The following is a 23219-nucleotide window of genomic DNA, read 5'->3' on the forward strand; positions in this document are numbered from 1 at the left end:
CTGTGCCAATTTGAACGCATCACATTTCCCTTCTCCAGCGATATAATAAAATGAACAATAGGAGCGCAGCTGTATTAAAAAAACAAATGCAGGGAGTAAAGATCCTCTCTGTTACAGTTTGCTACCCATCATAGGCCAGATTACAAGTGGAGCGGTTTTAACGATCCTGTTTGTGCGCTAACTCCGCTAGAAGTAAGCTTTTTGCGGGTGTCGGGTAACGCTCGTACTACAAATTGAAAATGAAAGGTTTTCACTCACGCACTAACCTGATGCGCGCAAAATATTACGAATGATATGTACATACAGGGAGTGCAGAATTATTAGGCAAATGAGTATTTTGACCACATCATCCTCTTTATGCATGTTGTCTTACTCCAAGCTGTATAGGCTCGAAAGCCTACTACCAATTAAGCATATTAGGTGATGTGCATCTCTGTAATGAGAAGGGGTGTGGTCTAATGACATCAACACCCTATATCAGGTGTGCATAATTATTAGGCAACTTCCTTTCCTTTGGCAAAATGGGTCAAAAGAAGGACTTGACAGGCTCAGAAAAGTCAAAAATAGTGAGATATCTTGCAGAGGGATGCAGCACTCTTAAAATTGCAAAGCTTCTGAAGCGTGATCATCGAACAATCAAGTGTTTCATTCAAAATAGTCAACAGGGTCGCAAGAAGCCTGTGGAAAAACCAAGGCGCAAAATAACTGCCCATGAACTGAGAAAAGTCAAGTGTGCAGCTGCCAAGATGCCACTTGCCACCAGTTTGGCCATATTTCAGAGCTGCAACATCACTGGAGTGCCCAAAAGCACAAGGTGTGCAATACTCAGAGACATGGCCAAGGTAAGAAAGGCTGAAAGACGACCACCACTGAACAAGACACACAAGCTGAAACGTCAAGACTGGGCCAAGAAATATCTCAAGACTGGTTTTTCTAAGGTTTTATGGACTGATGAAATGAGAGTGAGTCTTGATGGGCCAGATGGATGGGCCCGTGGCTGGATTGGTAAAGGGCAGAGAGCTCCAGTCCGACTCAGACGCCAGCAAGTTGGAGGTGGAGTACTGGTTTGGGCTGGTATCATCAAAGATGAGCTTGTGCGGCCTTTTCGGGTTGAGGATGGAGTCAAGCTCAACTCCCAGTCCTACTGCCAGTTTCTGGAAGACACCTTCTTCAAGCAGTGGTACAGGAAGAAGTCTGCATCCTTCAAGAAAAACATGATTTTCATGAAGGACAATGCTCCATCACACGCGTCCAAGTACTCCACAGCGTGGCTGGCAAGAAAGGGTATAAAAGAAGAAAATCTAATGACATGGCCTCCTTGTTCACCTGATCTGAACCCCATTGAGAACCTGTGGTCCATCATCAAATGTGAGATTTACAAGGAGGGAAAACAGTACACCTCTCTGAACAGTGTCTGGGAGGCTGTGGTTGCTGCTGCACGCAATGTTGATGGTGAACAGATCAAAACACTGACAGAATCCATGGATGGCAGGCTTTTGAGTGTCCTTGCAAAGAAAGGTGGCTATATTGGTCACTGATTTGTTTTTGTTTTGTTTTTGAATGTCAGAAATGTATATTTGTGAATGTTGAGATGTTATATTGGTTTCACTGGTAAAAATAAATAATTGAAATGGGTATATATTTGTTTTTTGTTAAGTTGCCTAATAATTATGCACAGTAATAGTCACCTGCACACACAGATATCCCCCTAAAATAGCTATAACTAAAAACAAACTAAAAACTACTTCCAAAACTATTCAGCTTTGATATTAATGAGTTTTTTGGGTTCATTGAGAACATGGTTGTTGTTCAATAATAAAATTAATCCTCAAAAATACAACTTGCCTAATAATTCTGCACTCCCTGTATGTATTTATGTGATTATATGTGTATATACTGTATATGTCTGTAAATACATATATACACACATAAATACATATGTACATATATAAATACATATGCACACACATAAATACATATGTACATATATAAATACATATATACACACATAAATACATATGTACATATATAAATACATATGTACACACATAAATACATATGTACATATATAAATACATATATACACACATAAATACATATGTACATATATAAATACATATATACACACATAAATACATATGTACATATATAAATACATATATACACACATAAATACATATGTACACACATCTTTAGACATATATATGTATGTTTCTCTATGTTAAAGCCCTTTGCAGACTTTTTTTTTTCTTCTAACACCTAAGACCTCATATCTTTGAGCCCTTATAACTTTTTACTTAATCGTTTTTATTAGACAGTGTTATTACGATTGCAATATATTTTATTTATTTTTGGGCTAAGTTACAAATTTGGAGCTGCTATAGCAAAGGAATATTTTACCTATAAAATCTACTCTGGTAAGGCTGGTAAGAATCCCCAGGTTGGCACAGATTTTTATTTTAAATATATCCAGGAGAGAACGTTACGTCCAATTGGAAGGTTACCACTTGCGCCATTAGTTTTCTGTTGCACACAAGCATTCTCTGCCTGTCTGGCTGGCTTCCTGAAGGAGGAGGGACACAACTCTAAATGCCTGGACTGTCTACTTCTGGAAGTCAGGCATAATCAGGAGTGAGTATAGTAAGAAAGGAATGTTGCAAACCGTCCAATCAGAACAGCACCTGTGTCTGCTCTCCATATAGTGGAAGTAGGATAGGGGGTTACCAATAGCCCCTTTTATATCCACTTGTACATAAAATCTACAGCCCCAAAAATTCCAGTACGCTCTTTATTAAACCATATAGTCACCAAACTTAGCTGCAGTACCCTTAAAGGGACAGTAAAGCCAAAATTAAACTTTCATGATTCATATAGAAAATGCAATTTTAACAACTTTATAATTGACTTTATTATAAAATGTGCTTTGTTCTTTTGATATCCTTTGTTGAAGAGCAAACATAGGTAGGCTCAAAAGCAGCAATGCACTACTTGGAGCTGGTTGCTGATTGGTGGTTGCATATATAGGCCTCTTGTTATTGGCTCACCCATAGGGTTGCCAGGTGTCTGGTATTAGACCGGACAGTCCGGTATTTTAGTTTTCTCTGTTAATAACTGTATAAGAAAATCGGACATTTCAATGTGTGTGTTTTTTTTTATTTGATCACTGCCGTGTTATCTGGCTAGTGACTAATAGGCATATTTGTTCTTCTCGTAAGGTGGGCGTGCTTTACCGATGGTGAGGTCTGGAACGCAGATTTTGCTTTGATGCGCGGCCATGTTCCCGTACTGTGCTTGTCTGTCTTATTCGGTCGTGGTCACGCAGGTTGTGGGCGCTGTGCGGCTGTTACTATGGCGGAAAAACCGGCCTTCCTTATAAATTAGACTAAACCTCCTCTTGGCACTGACTGGTTTCATGGATGGTATGTACAGTATATATGTCTGTATAATATGATAATGGTTCTGGCAGGCGAGGGGATACATACACCCTATGTGCAAGGTGTAAATAAATAAATATATATATATATATATATATATATATATATATATATATAATAAAAATACATTTAAAATAATGTGTGTGCCTTTTTCTCCCCCCCAGGTTATCTGTTTACTGTCCAGTATTTTGTTTACAGACAGCTGGCAACTCTACTCACCCAATGTGTTAAGCTAGCTCCCAGTACTTGCATAATTAAGGGAAAGTACACAGTACTAATAGGTATAACAATTTTAACATTCACTGTCCCTTTAAGATAGTAGGAATACACTTTTTTTTAGATAATACAGATTTTATTTAGTTATTGTTTTATCTATAATAACCCTTAAAAATATTAAATCTTATTTTTGGGGAGAAATATATAGTTTTAGACGTGTAATTTAAATAAATCATTAATAATCTTCCCCATGCTGGAACCTAACTTGTGTTTACTTTATCCAGCACATCTCATGCCATTTTTTTCTTTCAGTTTCTAAAACTCAGAAATGGCCTTTTTTTTTGTAAAGATCTTGGCACCCAGATGCAATTTCTTTGTTTGAAATATGCTTTGGTAAAGGTTATATTTTGACATTTTCCTCTTACTAAGCTATTCCACATTTGTTCAGAATTAGTTTGTTTATTGCATTAGATTTGTATAGCAGAATTCCCACTTTATATCTATCTTTCTTTCTATATATCGGTTTCTACCTATCTGTATTACCTTTCTATCTCTATCTGCCTGTCTATCTATCTATCTATCTATCTATCTATCTATCTATCTATCTATCTATTATCTATCTAATCTATCTGTCTATCTATCCGTCTGTCTGTCTGTCTGTCTGTCTGTCTGTCTGTCTATCTATCTATCTATCTATCTATCTATCTATCTATCTAATCTATCTGTCTATCTATGTCTATCTATCCGTCTATCTATCTATCTATCTATCTATCTATCTATCTATCTATCTATCTATCTATCTATCCTTAATGTAACAAATTAAATTCAACACCGTATTTGGTGAAAGTCTGAAAATTAACATTCCTCTTCTATGTTTATATAGTTATACATCTATCTATGTCTGTCTGTCTGTCCATAGGTCTGTATTTATCTGTAGTGAACATTTTATTACTCTGAATGCTTATTTGTTTGTTTTTTTAAATCACATAAAACAAAATGAAATGGTGAACGCAGCTTTCATCACTCAAACACTCACCATCAGTTTAAAACAAAACATGTGGCCGATAGTCTTTGTTGTAAACAAATATAGTGAAATATTTGCCTCGCATTCTTACTCTTTACAGTCAAATGTTTTTTCTTGCAAAATGTCTTTCACAATTCATACCTGTTAAATGTCATTTGAAACATTGTCTGCTGCAGCTGTTTTTATAGCATGAAGAAATCCTGCCAATACACCTGGGTGGATTAAACTAACAAAGTCTTCAGATGTGTTTACAAGAACCTGTTCTGTTTATTAGGCTTTATTGTTTTTTTTAAAGAATTTACAACTGTCCTTGAACCAACAGCTGTGTACCAACTCTACTTCAAGGTAACAGCTTGACAGCTAACATGACTGGCTCACTATAGATGCGGCAGCCAGGTCATGACAGCTTACAACAGCTAATAACCTCCTATACTTTCTGTAGGGGCCACTAAAGCAATGTAATGGCGGTATCCAATAGCTGATGCTAAAATAGTTTGTGATTTTGCACTGCTTATTTCCCTGTAAGTTGCACGACTCATAAATTAACCTGTTAATGATGGGGGCAAATATTAACGATCGGAATAAAGTTCTGATGTATTACAAGGTAAAAGGATGTCACGTGATCGTCAATGCAATCATGTGATTTCAGGACGCCATAAAAGGTAGGAAGTTCCATGCTTTCCTAACGGCGTTAAAGCCCAGTGCTTTTAAGATTGCATGGAACGTCATAATGACGTTAAACAGTCAAAGAGACACATTTTTCTTTCATGATTCAGATAGAACATAGAGTTTTAATCAATTTTCCATTTTACTTCTATCTAATTTGCTTCATTCTCTTGGTATTCTTTGTTGAAGAAATGTCAAAGCACTACTGGGTGCTAGCTGAACACATCTGGAGAAACAATGACAAGAAGCATATATGAGCAGCCACCAATTATGTATGTTTTTCAACAAAGGATTCCAATAGAACAAAGCTAAATTAGATACCGTAAGTAAATTATGACATCATGAAAGTTTCATTTTCACTTTACTGTCTTTTTAAAAAAAAACTTATTGGATATCCCTGTACATTTGTCTCCCCAGTACCCCCATAATAAGTTCTTAAACCTTCCCTGGCTAATCAAAAAAGGTAAAAAACGCAAATGACATATAAGGACATATAAAATAAAAATACCGCTCCCCATGCATTAAACACCTTGTAACTACAAGTTATTTCTGTTGTGTTTTTTAGAATGATAAATTAACCAAGTATTAAAAGGACATTAAAAAATAAATAAATGCTAGATAGTAAGAAGCATTCAAAAACAAGATTAGTCTGAGAATAACAAGTAGATGTATTTTTTATAGTTTCATTAGCTGTTTAAATAGTGACAAAATAAGTGTAAAGTTTTAGGCCTAGATTTGGAGTTCGGCGGTAAAAGGGCTGTTAACGCTCCGCAGGCTTTTTTCTGGCCGCACCATAAATTTAACTCTGGTATCGAGAGTTCAAACAAATGCTGCGTTAGGCTCCAAAAAAGGAGCGTAGAGCATTTTTACCGCAAATGCAACTCTCGATACCAGAGTTGCTTACGGACGCGGCCGGCCTCAAAAACGTGCTCGTGCACGATTCCCCCATAGGAAACAATGGGGCTGTTTGAGCTGAAAAAAAACCTAACACCTGCAAAAAAGCAGCGTTCAGCTCCTAACGCAGCCCCATTGTTTCCTATGGGGAAACACTTCCTACGTCTGCACCTAACACTCTAACATGTACCCCAAGTCTAAACACCCCTAACCTTACACTTATTAACCCCTAATCTGCCACCCCCGCTATCGCTGACCCCTGCATATTTTTTTAAACCCCTAATCTGCCGCTCCGTAAACCGCCGCAACCTACGTTATCCCTATGTACCCCTAATCTGCTGCCCTAACATCGCCGACCCCTATATTATATTTATTAACCCCTAATCTGCCCCCCTCAACGTCGCCGACACCTGCCTACACTTATTAACCCCTAATCTGCCGAGCGGACCTGAGCGCTACTATAATAAAGTTATTAACCCCTAACCCGCCTCACTAACCCTATCATAAATAGTATTAACCCCTAATCTGCCCTCCCTAACATCGCCGACACCTAACTTCAATTATTAACCCCTAATCTGACGACCGGAGCTCACCGCTATTCTAATAAATGTATTAACCCCTAAAGCTAAGTCTAACCCTAACACTAACACCCCCCTAAGTTAAATATAATTTTTATCTAACGAAATAAATTAACTCTTATTAAATAAATGATTCCTATTTAAAGCTAAATACTTACCTGTAAAATAAATCCTAATATAGCTACAATATAAATTATAATTATATTATAGCTATTTTAGGATTTATATTTATTTTACAGGCAACTTTGTAATTATTTTAACCAGGTACAATAGCTATTAAATAGTTAAGAACTATTTAATAGTTACCTAGTTAAAATAATTACAAATTTACCTGTAAAATAAATCCTAACCTAAGATATAATTAAACCTAACACTACCCTATCAATAAAATAATTAAATAAACTACCTACAATTACCTACAATTAACCTAACACTACACTATCAATAAATTAATTAAACACAATTGCTACAAATAAATACAATTAAATAAACTAGCTAAAGTACAAAAAATAAAAAAGAACTAAGTTACAGAAAATAAAAAAATATTTACAAACATAAGAAAAATATTACAACAATTTTAAACTAATTACACCTACTCTAAGCCCCCTAATAAAATAACAAAGCCCCCCAAAATAAAAAATTCCCTACCCTATTCTAAATTAAAAAAGTTACAAGCTCTTTTACCTTACCAGCCCTGAACAGGGCCCTTTGCGGGGCATGCCCCAAGAATTTCAGCTCTTTTGCCTGTAAAAAAAAACATACAATACCCCCCCCCCAACATTACAACCCACCACCCACATACCCCTAATCTAACCCAAACCCCCCTTAAATAAACCTAACACTAATCCCCTGAAGATCTTCCTACCTTGTCTTCACCATCCAGGTATCACCGATCCGTCCTGGCTCCAAGATCTTCATCCAACCCAAGCGGGGGTTGGCGATCCATAATCCGGTGCTGAAGAGGTCCAGAAGAGGCTCCAAAGTCTTCATCCTATCCGGCAAGAAGAGGACATCCGGACCGGCAAACATCTTCTCCAAGCGGCATCTTCGATCTTCTTCCATCCGGAGCGAAGTGGCAGGATCCTGAAGACCTCCAGCGCGGAACATCCATCCGGACCGACGACTGAACGACGAATGACTGTTCCTTTAAGGGACGTCATCCAAGATGGCGTCCCTCGAATTCCGATTGGCTGATAGGATTCTATCAGCCAATCGGAATTAAGGTAGGAATTTTCTGATTGGCTGATGGAATCAGCCAATCAGAATCTAGTTCAATCCGATTGGCTGATCCAATCAGCCAATCAGATTGAGCTCGCATTCTATTGGCTGTTCCGATCAGGGGGGTAAATATAATATAGGGGTCGGCGGTGTTAGGGGTAGCAGATTAGGGGTACATAGGGATAACGTAGGTGGCGGCGCTTTGCGGTCGGAAGATTAGGGGTTAATTATTTTAAGTAGCTGGCGGCGATGTTGTGGGGGGCAGGTTAGGGGTTAATAAATATAATATAGGGGTCGGCGGTGTTAGGGGTAGCAGATTAGGGGTACATAAGTATAACGTAGGTGGCGGTCGGCAGATTAGGGGTTAAAAATTTTAATCGAGTGGCGGCGATGTGGGGGGACCTCGGTTTAGGGGTACATAGGTAGTTTATGGGTGTTAGTGTACTTTAGGGTACAGTAGTTAAGAGCTTTATAAACCGGCGTTAGCCAGAAAGCTCTTAACTCCTGCTATTTTCAGGCGGCTGGAATCTTGTCGTTAGAGCTCTAACGCTCACTTCAGAAACGACTCTAAATACCAGCGTTAGAAAGATCCCATTGAAAAGATAGGATACGCAAATGGCGTAGGGGGATCTGCGGTATGGAAAAGTCGCGGCTGAAAAGTGAGCGTTAGACCCTTTAATCACTGACTCCAAATACCAGCGGGCGCCCAAAACCAGCGTTAGGAGCCTCTAACGCTGGTTTTGACGGCTACCGCCGAACTCCAAATCTAGGCCTTAGTGTCTGTAAAACAATGGGAGCTGCCATGTTGTAAGCTAGGTTACCTTCTCTGCTGTGGCCAATTAGGGACAGTTATAAATAGGTCACTAGAGTGTGCAGTCAATGGCTGTGTGGAATATAACAGTGTTCTGCACTTCCATTTCTAACAGGAGCTGAAAAGCTCACAATTTCAGAATGGAATAACAGGAAAGGGGACAAAATAAACAATGAAAGTAAATTGCAGAGTTTTTTTTCCATATTTAGGATTTATCATTTTATATTACCATCTCCAAGTGTTTAATGTCCCTTTAATTAACATCCTATTTACTGCAATTAGTTTTCAATAGGCAAAATCTACCCACCATTTTCCTTGTATAGAGGAGCCAATCTGGGTTTTAGTCCACAGACAACAAAACTAGCCACTGTCGTAAAGTTACTATAAAGTGAATGTTTTGTAGTTGTTATCAGTTAGCGCCAATTAGGAACAGATATGTAGCAGGGTTATAGCCTTGAAAAAAAAGCAGGTGCACCCCGATGTCTGAGAGTTAGAAATTGCTCAATTTTGTTTTTACGATTCAGCCAGAACATACAGTTTTAAATACGTTTTCAATTTACTTCTATTATATAATTAGCTTTGTTCTTATCTTAGTCCTTGTTGAAGAGAAACACGTGCACACTCCTGAGCTTACCTATCTGCTTTACAACAAAGGATAACAAGAAAACAAGATAAATTTGATAACAGATTTAAATTGCAAAGTTGTTTAAAACTATATGTTCTTTCTGAATCATGAAAGAAAAAAATTGGGTTTTATGTACCTTTAATTAGACATTTTTTAGAGCTTTTTATTTAGGGGTTGATGACTTTTAACCCATTAAAGGGATACTTAAGACTACATACATTTCATATACCTCCCTCTTGTCATGGGGGGCTGCCATTTTTACCAAAAGTGGCCCACTGGGCGCTCGCATTTAAAGTTTGAGTATAGGTTGAGATTGTTTCGGCCCCAAGACCTCTAATCATTCGCTTTACTGGATAAAACTGCGTGAGACACCAGGCGTCAGCTATCCTGAGCGAAACTTCAGAGGGAACCAGCTACTAGACGGTTCGATTAGTCTTTCGCCCTTATACCCAGGTCGGATGACCGATTTGCACATCAGGGCTGCTGCGGACCTCCACCAGAGTTTCCCCTGGCTTCGCCCTGCCCGGGCATAGTTCACCATCTTTCGTGTACTGTGGCGCGCTCCGGCTCCACCTCTCTGGCGGGGCGGACGAGACGGGGCGGGCAAGACGGTCCGGCGGTGTGCCTGCCGCGCGCAGCGGCAGGATCATACCTCGGCCGGGGCGCCCCGGCCTTCACCTTCATTGCGCCGCGGCGTCTGTTGGACGTCCCTCCGACTCGCGCATGCTTCAGACTCCTTGGTCCGTGTTTCAAGACTGGTCGGGTGGGTCACCGGCGTCGCCGCGGACCCCTGGCACCTGCTCCGGGTCGTGGGCCCTCCCGCCTCGCCGCCCCCAGCCTGCAGCCAGTATCTGAATGAGAGTTACTGCATATATGCAAACAGGTCAGCACTGGAATGCTAAAGGGAGGAAGAGCATAACATCAATGCTCTAGTTATAAAATATATTCAGTGACTAATGTCCCTTTAATGGTTTTAGACACGCAGGATACCATAAACAGATGGGTGTAAAAATGAGAAAAAATACTGTATGAGCACATATGTGTGAATCTATATATGAATAGAAAACAATGTGTGTGCCTATATGTGTCTGCATATCATTAGTAAGGCCAGATCAATAGGCACACTTATAAAGCTGTTTGTGCCTCTATACGCAAGGATTGTTTAGCACAATGGGCCTTGGGACCGCATAAAACACAGTATAGCTCAGAGTATGCTCCAATCCGTCTATTATCTGCACTGACTCCGCCCCCTTGCAACCACAATCCCTCCCCCTAGGCTCCTGAACCTAGATACCAATTAGAAAAATGTAGGGAGGTGAGCAATAATAATTAGCGTTGTCACCTTTTTTTTTTAAAAAAACCCCAACTGTGCTCTTTAGCATAAATTTGCATAAATAATTATACACCATAACTCAAAAAATTAAGCTGCTAGGACTGATTTTAAATGCTTACACACTTAGGGGCTGATTATCAAGCTCCGAATGGAGCTTGATACCCCTGTTTCTGTGCGAGCCTTTGGGCTCGCCAGAAACAGCAGTTATGAAGCAGCGATCTTAAGACCGCTGCTCCATAACTGGTCCGCTGCTCCATAACTGGTCTGCTGGTCCTATACGATCGGGCTAATTGACATCCCCTGCTAGCAACCGATTGGCCGCAAATCTGCAGGGGGCGGCATTGCACAATCAGTTCTGGTAAACTCTGCTACAGTGTATCATGTAGGACAGACATTGACAAATTGGCCCCTATGAATTAATTTCATCATTATAGGATGTACATTTCTATATTTATCCTTTATTTTCTACATTGGCCTGAACTTTAAAAATACCAGCCATGTTGGTTAAAGGACCAGTAAATACAGCATGTTTGCATAAACTACAAATGCATGATAACAAGACAATGCAAACGCACTTAGTCTGAGCTTCAAATGATTATTAGATTTTTTTTTTCTGACAAATTACAAAGTTATGTATATTTCCATTCCTCCTGTATCATGTGACAGCCATCAGCCAATCAAAAATGCATATACGTATATTGTGTGAATTCTTGCACATGCTCAGTCAGAGCTGGTGACTCAAAAAGTGTAAATATAAAAAGACTGCGCAGATTTTGTTAATGGAAGTAAAATAGAAAGTTGCTTAAAATTACTGCTCTATCTGAATCATGAAAGTTTAATTCTGACTTAAGCGTCCCTTTAAATACCGGCTCAGTGATAACCCTATTACTAATGCTGTTTTAAAAGACTGTATCAGTACTGTTTCTTGTATCTGATTATTTTGTTCTAACCCTACACAAATAAACAATAGAAAGTAATTTGCATCCTCTTGACTCACTTGACACAATAAAATGCTGCAATTTATTCTCCAGCTAGCAATAGGAATTTAGAATACATTAGCAAGACGAGACAGTAGGGAGAAAGCATGAAGGTATGGCTTGTCATTCTAGGTGGGTGGTGCTTGAGTGACTCATGGGCAGATTTGAGCAGCTCAGGGGAGTGTTTTAAAAAGTGTGGGCAGAGCTTAGAAATTTAGTGATAAGAGTCTGGACAGCAGGGGAAGGTTTAACGTTAAGTTGTGTGGGTGGGGTAAATGCAGGGAGAATGAGGGGATGTGGGTCAAAGGTCTAAATTGGGGACTGTCAATCTGGTATAGCAACATCTGAAATCTCTAATTTCAAAAAAGAAAAGGGTAGTGATAATCTGGCATGATGCTTTTTTTGTTTGATTTTTTTTTCGCAGCAAGAAACACAATGCACCAATTGCAAAGTGACGTCATCATAAAATAATAAAATGTTTAATAATCTGTATTTGCAAAAACCACATTTGCTGATAGCCTATTCCTCATTGCATCCATCCTTTCTATAAAGTAATGCCGTAACAAAATACAATTAAAAGGGTTATGATAGGGGTCAATAAATGAACAGCTTTTGGTTTTACACAACAGTTATTTTAACCCTTTATTGACCTGTGTGTTCTGGGTAATCAAGAGTCCATGGGCCTATTTTTTATGGCCCAAATAAGGCCGAATACCACTGTTTCGGCGCAAGCCTTCAGGCTTGCCGGAAACAGAAGTTTAGAAGCAGCGGTCTGAAGACCGCTGCTCCTTAACTCGTACGCCGCCTCTGAGGTGGCGGACATCAATCCGCCTGATCTCATACGATTGGGTTGATTGACACCCCCTGCTAGCGGCTCTGCAGGGGGTGGCATTGCACAAGCAGTTGTCGGCATTTATCGACGTCTGGAGGACATGATCGCTACAGTGGATCATGTCCACCAGACAAATGATAAATCGGCCCCTATGTGTGTTCCAAGCAAGGACAGGGTTAAAAAAACATTGTGTTTCTGATAATCATGGAGTTAAATTACTGTTACACAGCAGTGATTTAACCCTTTACATTTCCAGTGTATGTTCAAGGCAACTAAGGGATTATGTGTAATAATAGTAACCAATAAGTTAAATCAATGGTCAGGAAAACATCATGAAAATTGAAATGTTCTCCCTTCTAAATTTGTGTGCTGGTTCAAATAAATTCTCAAGTATTGAGTTAGTTATTTTCGTACAATATGCAACATTCATCAAACCTGAACTCATAAACACATGTAGATCAAGTGAGTTAATCATTTTATTACATGAGAATTGTACATTTTAGAAACTTTATATAATTACATATGTATCAATTTATTGTGATCAGTGTCTGATTGGTCTACCCTTTACATCTGTTGGAGGCACTGGTGAGATATTCCTGCACTTGAGATCTGCAAACAATCATGCAATGAAATTTCATTATATGTGTGTATTAAAGGGACATTCTAGTGTAAAAATAAAATGCCTGTAAATGGGTTCTTTACAAAGTTAATTATCGGCTCCTCTGTTGAACAAATAAAAAGCAGGCATATGTACGTATGCTCCAATCACTGGTCATAACCTTAACTGGAGTAGAATAAGGATGTTCCAAGAATGCAACTTTGTGTTTAGCTCTTTTGAAGAAGCTAAACATATAGTAAACGAAAGGAATTTGTTAAAATAGAATAAAATAGAGCATTTTATTTTTACATTAGAATGCCCCTTTAAAATGATAAAAAGTTTAAAAATGGATATGAAACAGTCTTTTTCATTGTTGTAATAAAAAAGCAGTGGCCTATATTTAAAGGGACAGTAAATGTCTAATCACAGAGAGCCTGATCGCGCCCTTGAACTAAATGTGCGCTCCTGTGCTGAGTAAAGCAGCCTTCAGCGGCAGCACGCTACTCTTGGTTCAATGCCACAACTTCCTTGATGAAGGTACATTTCTGTTGTCTTGCTATAGAATAACATATCTAATAAAAATTATTCATTAAAAATAATGTGTACTGTTTGACTGGAAAAGGCTATAATATATATGTGTGTGTGTATACATGTATTTAAATATGTATAAATGTATATACATACATATATACACATATAAAAACATAAACACATATTCATATGTATACACACACACACACATATATATATATATATATATATATATATATATACACACACACACACACACACACACATATATATATATATATATATATACACACACACACACACACACATATATATATATATATACACACACACACACTTTGGAGCCCTTTCCACTCAAATACCTGAAAAGAAGAAACATCATTTTTATTGAATATTAATATTTAATAATGTGTTGTACTTTGTATTCACTGTACCCTGCACGTACGTTTACTTTCAGCGGTATTAGCTCATGAGCAGGAGTGCTAAATACCGCTCCACTTGTAATCTAGCCATTTGTAAGTAGGGTTGCCAGGTGTCCAGTATTCAACTGGACAGTCCAGTATTTCAGCAGGCTGTCCAGGAAAATCTACACAAAAATACTGGTATACTTGAATGTCCAGATTATTTAAAGTCCCATGAGTGTCAGCTAAATGTAAAAGGGTCCAATGCCTCAATGTGTTACAAATATGGCACAGAAAGACGCTACACTGTACATGTTCTATTGTTTTTTAACTGGCAGCCAAGGAAGGGAACAAAATGCTGTCTTATTTATCAAAGCTAGTCATTAGGGTGTTAAATCACTGCTCTATGTTTGTTCCTAGTAATCAACTGGGGTAAAATCACTACTGTGTACTTCTGTTACTGGCAACCAAAGGGGTAATATTGATCTGTATGATACAGCAGCCAAGGGGAGCCAAGTTCAACTGTATGTTTGGATGAAAGGTGGAGCCTAAGATAGACCTTTTTGGGGGGAGGGGCATTGTGTGACCTCACCTACCACCTTTGTCCAGTCCAGTACTTTTGTGAAGGACAGCAGGCAACCTTATTTACAGTAATAAAATGCACATTAGAGTATTTTCCTTTTACCCTTTTATATCCCTTTAAAGGGACACTAAACACAATATACATTTCATGCACCTTCCTCTAATCATGGGTGCTGCCATTTTGGAACCTAAGTTACGCTGCAGGTATCTGAAGAAGAGTTGCTACACGTGTGCAAACAAGTTAACGCTAGAGATTAGTGAAAACTAGATTTCAATATGGGGCTCCCATGACTAGAGGGAGGCGGGGAATATCCTGAATACTATGTATTCAGTGTTTAATGTCCCTTTAAATATGAGTTGTGCATCTGTGAGGAAAAATAATAGATACAATGATATATGGAGACCTATAAACTAACTTATTAGACAGGCAAAATTGATCTACTGAGTCTAAACTAGATATCCGACTTACTAAATGTAAAAAAGAGACATTTCAATGCTACGTAATTAACTGACATTAAAATGACCTATACGGTCAACATACATAAATGATTAATTGAGCCATTATGATGCTGACTAGGAAAAATCTGTGTAATTAATTACGATTAGGTGATTTCTATCAAAGTCAAATTGGCGTAAGTAATGGCGATGCGTCTGTGTAAGTAATGACAATATTAAAGCTGGATATTGCGCTACGTTTTAATTTATTCCGTTAACAGAAGATCGTGAATCAGTGAGCAACTTCAAAATTAGACAAGTTTGTGGTGAATATACTTTGTTGTACTCAGACATTGCACCTAACGTTATCTATCAGATACATAGAGGAATATCATTTAAAGGGACAGTCTACACTAAAATTGTTATTGTTTAAAAAGATAGACAATGCCTTTACTAACCCCAGCTTTGCACAACCAACATTGTTATAGTAATATACTTTATAACATTTAAACCTCTAAGTTTCTAAGCCACTACAGACAGCCTCTTACCACATGCTTTTTTGTTAGCTTTTCACAACAGGAGACTGCTAGTTCGTGTGGGCCATATAGATACCATTGTGCTCACTCCCGCAGAGTTGTGGCTGACACTGCACTAATTGGCTTAAATGCAAGTCAATAGATAATAAATAAACAGCCATGCGATCAGGGGGCTGTCAGAAGATGCTTAGATACAAGGTAATCACAGAGGTAAAAAATATATACAGGTGGCCCTCGTTTTACAACTGTTCAATTTACACTGTTTCAGAATAACAACCTTTTTTTCCAGTCATGTGACTGCTATTAAAAAGCATTGAGAAGCAGTGCATTTATTAAAATAGCCAGTAGGTGGAGCTGTCGGCTTGTGTTGCAGCAAAGCCAAGCAAGCTGAAATTAATCAGTTTAACCAGACTTGAGCTATCGAGCAGATTTCAAAGGAACAAGATCTTCCTGTCTATAAATCAGTCCAGATTGGAATGCATAGAAAGAACTGTTTGCAGAAAAATGCAAGTGAAGTCTGTGTTGTGTGATTATTTTATTAGGTTTATAATGCTGTTTAGCAAATGTTTTTGTTCATTTAACTTAGTTTAATTATATATTCTGTGTTGTGTGATTATTTTATTAGGTTTATAATGCTGTTTAGCATTTAAAGTCTTCATTTCAAAGCTTTAAAAATAATGTATTAGGTGTTACTTAAGACAATTTTGAGAGGGGCCTGGAACCTATCTCCCTCACTTCCCATTGACTTACATTATAAACTGGGTTTCAATTTACAACAGTTTGATTTACAACCATTCCTTCTGGAACCTAACCCCAGCGTAAACTGAGGGCTACCTGTAAATATAAGTGTTGGTTATACAAAACTGGGGAATGGGTAATAAAGGGATTTTCTATCTTTTTAAACAATGACAATTTTGGAGTAGACTGTCCATTTAAAGGGATAGATTGGTCAAAATTGAAATGTTCAATCTAAATCATAAAAGTTTAATTTTGTCTTTACTGTCCCTTTAAGTCTTCACAGACACAATACACAGCACCGCCAGCTCTCTGGGCTTGAACACTAGTGCAGGGCCCTCACAGCATATGTGTGTATGCTGCTGAAAAGCAGCAATACATTTACTAGAAGCATTTTTGCTAATGGAGGAATATTGCAAAAATGCTTCTATATAAACCTGAAATGCGCCCGTGCACATTTTATTTTTTTACCTTTCTATCCCTTTAGACACATGAAGTTGGGAGAAGAGTGATTCAATCAAAAATTAACTCTTATGATTTAGAAAGAGGATGTCATTTCAATAGACTCTTACATTTACTACTCAAGTTGACTTTGTTGTTATTGTATCCTTTGTTGAAAGTAGGCTCAGGACCAACAATGCGCTAATGGGAGCTAGCTGAGGACTGGTAGCTATGCACATATGCCTCCTGTCATTGGCTCACCACATGCATTCAACTAGTTCCCAGTAGTTCATTGCTGTTCTGCATCTGACTCTAACTATGTGTTTAATACTCTTTTACAGCGCATTAAACACAGTTATTTGCAAGCAATGGTGCACATTTCAATTTCACTAACACATTAGAACAATTATTTTATGTCCCTTTAAATTGATCTGGCAGGAAATGTATGTTGCACATTGAAGTATTTGTGCCCTTGGTTGATTAGGTTAAAGGGACATTCCAGCCAAAATTATAATCCACATGGATGCATTACACTTCTGCATAGAAGCATTTTTGTAATATACATGTATTAGCAAAAATGCTTCTAATAAAAGCTATAGTTGTTTCAAAAGTGTATTTAAGTATGCACCGTGCACCAGCATTTTACACACAGCACTTGCTGAGAGAGTCTAAGGTGCTTGTACCATCTGGTAATGACTCAATTTGTTAATTGCTGACATAATACCTGACCCACTGGCTCTCTGAGCAGCTGCAGTATATAAAATGCTGGTGCACTGAGAATATCTAAGTATGCATCACATGCATGTGCAGAGAAAAATGTTATCAATAACACAGTGATAACATTTACTAGAAGCATTTTTCCCAATACATGTATAGTGCAAATATATTTCTATTCACAGTTTAGAAACGGTTATCAAATTTTCTTCGTTCTCTTGGTATCTTTATTTGAAAAAGCAAGAATGTAAAGCTTAGGAGCCGGACCATTTTTGGTTCAGAACCTGGGTAGCACTTCCTGATAGGTGTCTAAATGTAGTCATCAATCAGCAAGCACTACCCAGGTGCTGAACCAAAAATGGTCCGGCTCCTAAGCTTACATTCAAATAAAGATACCAAGAGAACGAAGAAAAATTGATAATAGGAGTAAATTAGAACGTTACTTAAAATTGCTGCTCTATCTGAATCATAAAAGTTTAATTTTGACTAGAATATTCCTTTAAGAACCTGTTCCTAAAATGTAGAAATTGCATAGAGCCTTTCCCTAAAATTTAGAAACTGTATAGGTTCTGTATTATAAAGAATTTACAGAACCTGTTGCTAACATTTCAGTCCCACCACTGATCATTCATGGGTGCCTGTGTATGTGAATTGGTGAGCACATATCTATGTCCCTGGTCCCTGCATGTCATGTTTATATGATGCTACAGATGTTCCTTGCTAAGCGATAATTAACTGGCTTACAGTAAACAATGCGCAGTGGTTACAGAGAGCACCGCAGGGCAGGACAGAGATTTGCGTTTGCTGGCTCTGTACAAAAACTGCACAATACTGCAGGACAAAAGGATTAATATGTTAGTAGAGTGAAGTCAGTACAGGAATAGCAGAGACTGGACAGCAAATAAGTGTAGTGGTTCAGCTGTGCAGTTCAGAACACCAGTAAGAGTCATACAGTTCAGGAAGGGTTGAAGATGATGGAGAGAAGTGTATAAGTGTGTGACCAGTATAGAAATAACAAAGTAATACAGGGTAATAATGAGAGGGGTATTGTTAGAGCTGTCAGTGTGTGGGCTCTGTGCAAGATGATGGACAGAGAACTTAGCTGAGAATGTGTATATATCACAGGTCTCAAAATTTCAGGTCGTAAGCTACTAGCCAGGCTAAAATGTTACTCGCCACTTCTGATCCTACGCACTACCTGCCCACACCACACCCACTACTGCACCCCCTCTTTGCATATGTTTTGCCATTATGAAACACATTATTGTGCAGTCATTTTTAATATTTTTTATTTTATACCTTAAATAATGCTACATACAGCAATAGATTGGCAGAAATAAGTGCATAGCAGTTAGCAACATGAACTTGGTTGTTCTGGGGAAGACAACAGCTGGATAGAAATAGGAAGTTGTTGAATTGAGAGAGCCCAAAAATTGCGTTTGTTAAGTGCTGCAATAGGAGTGTACATTGTGCAAATGTTCTTACTTTGCTAACAGACATCGGACCGTGAGTGAATGTTGATTCAACATTAGCTCACTAACTTTCACTCGCCACCATTAAGTTTCCACTCGCCAATGGCTAGTAAAGAGTGGACATTTTGAGCCCTGATAGATCATATATCTGCAAGTTGAGGTTCTGTCGTACTATCAGAACTGATTGTGTAGGGTCTATATCATACAACAGAGTGGGCTGAAAGTTAAAAAATAGGTGAGTGCTAAATTTGTTCTTTCATCATTCAGACAGCAGTTTTAAGCAACTTTCTAATTTACTTCTTTTATCAATCTTTCTTCTTTTTCGTTATCTTTTGTTGAAAAGCAGTGACATTTTTGGTTCAGCACCTGGGTAGCACTTGCTGATTGGTGGCTAAATGTATTCACCAATCATCAAGCGCTACCCAGGTGCTAAAACCCAAAAAAGGGCTGGTTTCTAAGCTTTACATTCCTGCTTTTTTTTTAGATAAAGATAGCAGTAGAATGAAGAAAAATTGATAATAGGAGTAAATTAGAAAGTTGTTCAAAATTGATGCTCTATCTGAATCATGAAAGAAAAAAGGGCTACAAGTGAGGACAGATCTGCAGAAATTATTTATAGGATAGAGAAATAGTGACAGAGCTGAATTTGAAGGGTCTATACAGGTAGGAGACCCAGACTGCAAGTTAGGGTAGAGTTGTAGTGAGGATACTATATAGGGTCTATGCAGGATTATTGCAGGTAGAGACTTAAAATACAAGTATGTAGCGTCCATACCTGAGTAGCAGAGAGGCCTGAAAGTCAGGAATGAGGTGTGGTGACACAACTGATTGTGTAGGGTCCATACAAGTATAGCAGAGATGTCTGCAAGTCAGGATAACAGTTTAGTGAATTATCTGATTATATAGGGTTTATACAGGAATAGTAGAGACTCAGATTGCACGCTAGGATGAGGTGTAGTGAAATGTCTGACTTGTAAGGCCATACAGAAATAGCAGAAAGCTACAAGTCAGGACAGGAGGTGTATTGATCTGGCTATTTCTGTAGGTTCAGTACAGGAATAGCTGTCTATGATTACATGGCAGGGTAGAGGTGCAGTGATATAGCTAGTAGTGTAAGTACAGTACATGAATAGCTGTCTATGATTACATGCCAGTGTGCCAGTACAGGAATAGCAGTAGCCAACACAAGTCAGGATGGAGGTGCAGTGATAGGGCTACGACACAGGAATTCTACCTATAGTTACAAGTAAGATTATTATTGGGATAGCAGTGAGGGTATCACATTATGACATAACTGTATTAACATGAGTGTAGTGCAGTGTTTATGCTGGAATGGTAGAGAGGACTGTAAATCAGGATGCAGAAAACAGTTACAGAGCTGTGTGTGTGGTCAGTACAGAAAGTAGCAGACTACATGGTGATGTGAAACATCAATATACTATGGCTGGTAACTTTTTGTGACACCCTGTGACCTCTAGGACTGAACTGTAGCTCAGCCTGTACCTCTAAGACTGCTCAAAGTATGTAGGATGCCACCTAGCACCTGCGTACCTCTAGCAGACACCAGGACAGGTGCAATATCTGTGCAACTCTATGGCTAGTAAATATAGCTCTGGTCCCTATCAGTCATAGAGGTAGTTGTGCACCTCTATGGCTATTATATGTAGTGGGGCACCTCAAGGGATAGTATATATAGCTGTATACCTCTAGGGATAGTATATATAGATGTGCACCTCTAGGGATATTATATGTAGTGGGGCACCTCAAGGGATAGTATATATAGCTGTATACCTCTAAGGATATTATATATAGCTGTGCACCTCTAGGGATATTATATGTAGTGGGGCACCTCAAGGGATAGTATATCTAGCTTTGTACCTCTAGGGATAGTATATATAGCTGTGCACCTCTAGGGATATTATATATAGCTGTGCACCTCTAGGGATAGTATATACAGCTGTATAACTTTAGGGATATTATGTATATAGTGCTGTACACCTTTAGGGATATTATATATAGCTGTGCATCTCTAAGGATATTATATACCTGTGCACCTCTAGGGATGGTATATAAAGCTGTGCACCTCTAGGGATGGTATATAAAGCTGTGCACCTCTAGGGATAGTATATATAGCTGTATACCTCTAGGGATAGTATATAAAGATGTGTTTTTCTAGGGATAGTATATATAGCTGTGTACCTCTAGGGATAGTATATAAATCTGTGCACCTCTAGGGATATTATATACAGCTGTGCACCTCTAAGGATAGTATATATAGCTGTGCACCGCTAGGGATAGTGTATATAGCTGTATACCTCTAGGGATACTATATATATAGCTGTGCACCTCTAGGGATAGTATATATTGATGTGTACCTCTAGGGATAGTATATAAAGTTATGCACCTCTAGGGATAGTATATATAGCTGTATACCTCTAGGGATAGTATATATAGCTGTGCACCTCTAGGGATAGTATATATATCTGTATACCTCTAGGGATAGCATATCTAGCTTTGTACCTCTAGGGATAGTATATATAGCTGTATACCTCTGGGGATAGTATATAAAGCTGTGTACCTCTAGGGATATTATGTATATAGCTGTGTACCTCTAGGGATAGTAGACAAAGCAGTGCACCTCTAGGGATAGTATATATTACTAAGTATCTATAGGGATATCTTTTTTAAATGATTATATTGGTGACCAGGATAAAGCTGGGCATCTAGTGCTAATATGTAGCTAAGTACCTCTAGGACTAATACACATTTCATTACACCTCTAGGATCAGTACAGGTTGTTTGCACATCAGTGTCTAGTTCAGACAGCACTATCCCTCTAGGACTGATACCTCTAAGACCAGCATACAGAACTAGTCACAGCACTGCACCAATGAGGCTGATAAACACAGCAGCGCATCTCTAAAACCAGAACAAATAATCAGACAATCAGATCTTACTGGCAGCCAACGGTGCGACCACCTCTAGGACTGGTACACAGCTACCTCTGGTAAAGCTCTGCCCCTCTAGGACTCATCAGCCTGGCATTGAACCTCTATGACATTGAACAAACTGCTCCAGGGTCAGTGATTGCGGTGCTATCTCAGGGGCCCCCGGACAACGATGTGACTGCTAGATAGTCCCTTCTGTCAGTGACTGATGTCCCCCTAGGGCTCTAACACATACCTTTGTACCTCTAAGACTAGTGAACAGTCCTCTATGTCAGCTCTTAGATTGATTTGTTGTCACTTTGAGTTAGAGATAGCTGTGCCCCCCCTCTAGGACTAACAAACACATCTCTAAGAATAGTGCCCCCTGTGTCCCCTCTAGTACTCATACCTTAGCATTATATTACATGTTGCTGCAGTAGTCAAGGTAACCAGTGCGCCCCTATAGCTCCTGCCCCTCTAGCACTGACAGACATGCACTCACCTTGCAGTATAGAGTGTGAGCTCCTGTGGTTCCCCTGCAGTATGTGGGAGCCTCCCTCCTCGGTGTCACTGCAGTGTGTGTGTGTTTGTCTTCCCTCCTCCCCCTGTCTGTGACGCTCAGTGCTTCTCCCCTCCTCCCTCAGCCCTCACTCTCTTCCCTCATCTCAGTCTCCCTTCCTTTCACCTCTGGCTATGTCTGTGGCACACTCTGCTCCCTGTATATAATTTAACTATTGTCTTGTGCTCTAGCAGTGTGCTCTCTCAGCCTTGTGCTCTAGCAGTGTGCTCTCTCATCCTTGTGCTCTAGCAGTGTGCTCTCTCAGCCTTGTGCTCTAGCAGTGTGCTCTCTCATCCTTGTGCTCTAGCAGTGTGCTCTGTCTCTCAGCCTTGTGCTCTAGCAGTGTGCTCTCTCATCCTTGTGCTCTAGCAGTGTGCTCTCTCATCCTTGTGCTCTAGCAGTGTGCTCTCTCATCCTTGTGCTCTAGCAGTGTGCTCTCTCATCCTTGTGCTCTAGCAGTGTGCTCTCTCATCCTTGTGCTCTAGCAGTGTGCTCTCTCAGCCTTGTGCTCTAGCAGTATGCTCTCTCATCCTTGTGCTCTAGCAGTGTGCTCTCTCATCCTTGTGCTCTAGCAGTGTGCTCTCTCAGCCTTGTGCTCTAGCAGTGTGCTCTCTCATCCTTGTGCTCTAGCAGTGTGCTCTCTCATCCTTGTGCTCTAGAAGTGTGCTCTGTCTCTCAGC

At 39.1% G+C, this 23219-nt stretch overlaps 1 protein-coding gene across 2 annotated transcripts in view; it reads right to left on the bottom strand.

Annotated features, from left to right (window-relative positions):
• Window positions 1–22607, bottom strand: part of LOC128667076 (regulator of G-protein signaling 1-like) — an 85073-nt gene extending 62466 nt beyond the window's left edge. Inside the window, exons 1-2 of one of the 2 annotated variants that reach the window (XM_053721962.1) lie at window positions 22483–22523; window positions 19829–19915 (exon numbers count right to left, since the gene is read on the bottom strand). The gene's annotated coding sequence lies outside the window, so the exon portion shown is untranslated. Of the gene's footprint in view, window positions 1–19828; window positions 19916–22482 lie in introns of both variants that reach the window. The other variant, XM_053721963.1, reaches the window with a different exon arrangement.
• Window positions 22608–23219: the final 612 nt, after the last annotated feature.

This window comes from Bombina bombina, chromosome 7, assembly GCF_027579735.1.
Source record: "Bombina bombina isolate aBomBom1 chromosome 7, aBomBom1.pri, whole genome shotgun sequence".
Classification (NCBI taxonomy): Eukaryota; Metazoa; Chordata; class Amphibia; order Anura; family Bombinatoridae; genus Bombina; species Bombina bombina.